Here is a 4532-nt window from a genome sequence, read left to right on the forward strand (position 1 = left end):
TATTGTAGAGATGAGGTCTTGCTTCCCAGGTGGGTCTCGAACCCGCGGGCTCAGGCAATCCACTCACCTCAGCCTCCCAAAGACGCGGGATTACAGGCTGAGCCACCGAGCCCGGCTGGTTTCTCACTTTCAAAAAAAAAAATACCAGGACATGGCTAGTCCCAGCTACTTGGGAGGCTCAGGCAGAAGAATTGCCTGAGCCCAGGAGGTCAAGGCTGCAGTTTAAAGAAAACCTAAATAAATAAAGAGCAATATTATATTCATGAATTAGGAGACTCAATATTGTTTAAATGTCAACTCTGCCCCTAATTTTTTCATAAATTGAATCAATGCAAAGCAAAACCCTAGAATGCTTTTTTGTAGAAATTGACAAATTGATTTTTTTTAAACTGAAGTCTCACTCCATTGCCCAGGCTGGAGTACAGTGGCATACTCACGGTCACCCCAGTGTCGACCTGCTGGGCTCAGGCAATCCTTCCACCTCAGCCTTCCAAGTAGCCAGAACTACAGGCGCACGCTACTGCACCCGGCTAATTTTTTGATTTATTGTATAGATGATGTCTTGCCAAGTTGCCCAGGCTGTTCTCTAACCCATGGGCTCAGGCAATCCCCTCACCTCAGCCTCCCAAAGTCCTGGGATTACAGGCTTGAGCCACTGCGCCCAGCCCAGACAAACTGATTCTAAAAGTTATACAGAAATGCAAAGGAATCAGATCAGCCAAAACAGTCTTTTTTTTTTTTTGAGATCAGGCTTCACTGTGTTGCCCAGGTTGGTCTCAAATTCCTGGGCTCAAGTGATCCTCCTGCCTCAGCCTCCCACATAGCATAGCCAAGATAATCTTTTTTTTTTTTTTTAAGATAATCTGGGGGAAGAGTAAAGTTAAAAGATTTATAATATCAGATAACAAGATTTACATAAGAGCTACGTATATATGTATACATATACTTCTGTGTGTATGCGTGTGTATATATATCTCTACAGTTAGAGATTAGCACACAAAGATAGACAAATAGACCACTTGGTACAGAACAGAATACAGAAACAGACTACTCATACATTACCTAATTTATAACAAAGCCATCGCTGTGGCAGGCGTGATGGCTCAAACCTGTGATCCCAGCACTTTGAGAGACTGAGGTGAGAGGATTGCCTGAGTCCAGAGGTTCGAGACCAGCCTAGGCAACTTGGTGAAACCTTGTCTCTACAACAAATCAAAAAAATGAGCTGGGCATGGTGACATACGCCTGTAGTTCCGGCTACTTGGAAGGCTGAGGCGGAAGGATCGCCTGAGCCCAGCAGGTCGAGGCTGTGGTGGTCATGACCGAGCCACTGCACTCCAGCCTGGGCAACAGAGTGAGACTCAAACTCAAAAAAAAAAAAGACACCATTGCAATTCAGAAGAGCAAGTGATGATCTCTTCAATTGATGGTGCTAAAGTAATTAAATATACATATAGAAAAATGGGCTCTTGGCTCCTATGTCAAACATAGCCTCAAATTAATTCGAAATGGATGATAGACTTAAGTGTGAGAGATAAAGACAATAAATTTTCTAGAAAAATTACAGAAGGATATTTTCATGGCCTTGGAGATGAGTAAAGATTTCTTAATTAGGACGGAATCATCATCAACCATAAAGTAAAAGATTGATATATTTGGCTTCACTAAAATTAAAAACCTTTGTTCATCAAGACATAAAGTTGAAAAAGCAAACCTCAGAATACATAAACTCCTACTGATTAGTTATTAAAATTCAATAAATCTAATTTTTTTTTTTTTTTGAGCTGGAACTACAGGCGCGCGCTACCACGCCCGGCTAATTTTTGATTTACTGTAGAGATGAGGTCTCGCCAAGTTGCCCAGGTGGGTCTCGAACCCGCGGGCTCAGGCAATCCACTCACCTCAGCCTCCCATGGCGTGGGATTACAGGCTGAGCCACCGAGCCTGGCTAGAAAAATCTAACTTTTAAAAGATACACAAAACACTTGAAAACACTTCATTTAAAAAAAAGAGATTATCCAACAAATACATATAAAAAGGGCTCAAATCACCAGGCATCAGGAAAATACAAACTATAGCCACAATGAGCCACCAGTGCACATCGACAAATATGGGTAAAACTTGGAAAACTGAAAAGTTATGATGGGAGTGTAAATTGGTATGATCATTCTGGAAAACTATTTGACAGATTCTATAAAAGACAAACATGAACCCTCCCTGTGATCTATCAGCTCCACTCAATAATCCGGAATCACGGCAGCGCGCGACTGTATTCCAGCTACTTACTTACTCGGAAGGCTGAGGCGGAAGGATCGCCGGAGCCCAGCAGGTCGAGGCTGCGGTGGCCGGGAGCAGCCACTGCACTCAAGTCTGGGCAACAGAGTGAGACTCCAACTCAAAAAAATAAAAAATTAAAAAACAAACATTTTTCTCTCAGTGGTTAATAGGTTAAGTAGACAAACTTCAATTACAATATGAAAGATTTGAACAATATACTAACAAATTTTATTTTATTTATTTATCTATTTAAAATTTTTTTGTAAAGACAGTGTCAGTTATGTTGCCTGGGCTGGTCTTTAACTCTTAGCCTAAAGTTATTCTTCCTCTTCTACCTCCCAAAGTGCTGGGATTACAGGCATGAGCCACCATGCCCAGCCCACACTAAAACATTTTAGCAAGTGCAGTGCACCCAATCATTACATGAGACACACATTCTTTTCAAACACACATAGAATATTGACCACATTGCAACTGGCCACAGATGAGGCCACAGGGCAAGTCTCAGCATGTTGTTCTAAGTTTTCTATTGCACATGTTATATTTTCTCACTACAATGCAATTGAGTTAGAAATTTTTCAAAAAAGAGAGATCTTGAAATATATTATATCTTTAGTTATTCAAAGCACATTTAAAAATTACTCCTTGGTTAAATGAAGAAATTAGGTGATATTTATAGCTGAATAACCATGGTGACACATATGTCAGAATAGGAGATTTAGCCAAAGTAGAAACTTAGTCAAATTTATACCTTGAAATGCTTATGTGAGAAAAGAAGACAATCTGAATATTAATTAGTCTTCTAACCATTTAGTTTAAGTAATTAGAAAAAGAACAGCAGAATTTGAAGAAAGAAAATTATATAAACGAGAGCCAAAAGCAACGACATAAACACAATGCAGAAATTAAGAAAACCAAACTATTGAATGCTCTTTATGGTGAGAAGGAAGGAAGGAAGGAAGGAAGAGAAGGAGGAATAAAATAGAGACAAAATTCTGATTCCTTGAAAAGCCTAATGCAATGAATAAATCTTTGACTAGCAAGAAAAAAGAGAGTGGGCAAATGTAAACATTAAAAAGGAATATAAGAAACTTGCACTTGTAATCCCAGCTATTTGGGAGGCTGAGGTATTAGGACTGCTTGAACCCAGGAGTTTGAGGACAGCTTGGGCAACATAGTGAGATCCCTAGTTTCTTTTAAAAAATAAAAATAAAAAATACAGAAGACCAGCCAGGCTCGGTGGCTCAGCCTGTAATCCCGTGCTTTGGGAGGCTGAGGCGAGTGGATTGCCTGAGCCCGCGGTTTCGAGACCTGCCTGGGCAGCGAGACCTCATCTCTACAATAAATCAAAAAATCAGCCGGGCGTAGTAGCGCATGCCTGTAATTCTGGCTACTCGGAAGGCTGAGGCGGAAGGATCTCCGGAGCCCAGCAGGTGAGGCTGAGGTGGCCAGGAGCGGCCACTGCACTCCAGTCTGAGTGACAGAGTGAGACTCCAACGCAAAAAGAAAAAAAATATAGGAGACCTTACTTTTGATGCTGCTGCAGATATTAGAAAGATAATAAGGGACTATCATGAACAACTTTCTGCCAGTGCATTTGAATATCTAGATGAAATGAATAAATTTCTAGAAAAATACCATTTAACACAAGAAGAAATAGAAGGCCAGGCTCGGTGGCTCAGCCTGTAATCCTAGCACTTTGGGAGGCCAAGGTGAGTGGATTGCCTGAGCCTGCAGGTTCGAGACCTGCCTGGGAAACTTGACGGGACCTCATTTCTACAATAAAATCAAAGATTAGCTGGGTGCGGTAGCGCGCACCTGTAGTTCCAGCTACTTGGAAGGCTGAGGCGGAAGTATTGCCAGGGCCCCAGCAAGTGGAGGCTGCAATGGCTGGGAGTGGCCACTGTACTCCAGTCTGGGTGACAGAGTGAGACTCCAACTCAAAAAAAGAAGAAGAAATAGAAAACCTGAACAGTTCTATAACTATGAAATAAGACACTGAAGCCACAACTAAAACCTTTCCACAAAGAAAATGTCAGCCCCTAATGGTTTTGATGGTAAAATTTATCAAACAACATTTAAGGAGAAAATAACACCATTAAAGATTCACTTACTGGCCGGGCTCGGAGGCTCAGCCTGTAATCACGCGCCTTGGGAGGCAGAGGTGAGTGAATTGCCTGAACCCGTGGGTTCGAGACCTGCCTGGGCAACTTGGCGAGACCTCATCTCTACAATAAATCAAAATGAGCCGGGCA

The sequence above is a fragment of the Carlito syrichta genome, unplaced genomic scaffold, assembly GCF_000164805.1.
Source record: "Carlito syrichta isolate Samal-C Ts95f unplaced genomic scaffold, Tarsius_syrichta-2.0.1 Scaffold305755, whole genome shotgun sequence".
NCBI classification, from domain to species: domain Eukaryota; kingdom Metazoa; phylum Chordata; class Mammalia; order Primates; family Tarsiidae; genus Carlito; species Carlito syrichta.